The sequence below is a fragment of the Maylandia zebra genome, linkage group LG13 (assembly GCF_041146795.1).
Source record: "Maylandia zebra isolate NMK-2024a linkage group LG13, Mzebra_GT3a, whole genome shotgun sequence".
Lineage (NCBI taxonomy): Eukaryota > Metazoa > Chordata > Actinopteri > Cichliformes > Cichlidae > Maylandia > Maylandia zebra.
Window position 1 is genome coordinate 5,247,661 of NC_135179.1, and position 1,094 is coordinate 5,248,754.

Here is a 1,094-nt window from a genome sequence, read left to right on the forward strand (position 1 = left end):
AGCAGACTGACAGAAGCGAGGCTGCCATTGTCGTGGTCTGGGTGGTTTTCCACAGCATCAGCTCCTCCCCACTGGGTGGAGTCTTTGTTGTTCCTCACCTGATGGCAATCGGACCAGCAGTATTTATGACCGGCGCACTCAACTGGTCTTCGCCAGATTATCTGCCAACTTTAGTCAGTTCTCGGCCTCACGATTAGTCACCTCCTTGGTGACTAATCGTGTGTATTAGAGATATTAACCGTATCTCTGTTTTTTTTCGTCAGCCTCTGAAAACCACCTACCAAGCTCTCCTGGATACCAGTTTGCTGCCACCGGTAACCCCTCTCCGTTTTGGAGCTGCCATTCTCTCCTGCCTGCCTCCCTGCATTGCATGCAGCACCCACCTGGACCTCTCCTGCCTCCCCCCTCCACGCAACCCCCACCTGCAAGCTTGTAAGACAGCTCAGTGTACTATTTTTTTAGATTCACTCGCAACCCTCTGTGGGATTCCCCTGACTGCTCTGTCCTCTGTTTCAGTGCCCGGGCCCGCCACAGTTTTCCCTGCCCAGTACCTGCACCCAGTTATCCCTGCCATCTAGTTTTCACCACAGTATTTTTCTCTCGCCTCAGACATCTAGTTTATGTTCATTGATTCTAGTCTGCACTTTCTGTTAGCCTCTGAGCATTGTAAAAATAAAGTCTCTTTTCGTTACACCTCACCCCTGGCCTCCGGTTTTGAATCTGCGCTTGAGTCCATCCCATGTCCACGGGCCACTGCGCCTGACAGCCATATCGCGCCATCGGCCCCTCTGGCCATCACCAGTAGGCGGTAGGTGAAGTGTCTTGCCCAAGGACACAACGACCAAGACAGACAGAGCTGGGGATCGAAAGGCATCTGCGTGTAGAGAGCAGAGAAAGAATTTCATTGCACAGAGAACTGCTTTTTCTTGCACACATGACAATAAATGCTTTGTAGATTCAAGATTCAAGACTCAAAGATTCAATGTATTTAGGACTGCCAGGATCCCAGATAGACCAGAAAAACAAATTAACAAATTCCACAAAAACTCATGTTCTGTTACATAAGCTTATTACAGACATGTTTTTTTTTTTTC

At 48.9% G+C, this 1,094-nt stretch overlaps 1 long non-coding RNA gene across 1 annotated transcript; it reads left to right on the plus strand.

Annotated features, from left to right (window-relative positions):
• The first annotated feature begins 246 nt into the window (after positions 1-246).
• LOC143421679 (uncharacterized) lies at positions 247-698 on the plus strand. Its single transcript, XR_013101241.1, has 2 exons — positions 247-432; positions 517-698. It is a non-coding gene; the product is annotated as an uncharacterized LOC143421679 (long non-coding RNA).
• The last annotated feature ends 396 nt before the right edge of the window (positions 699-1,094 follow it).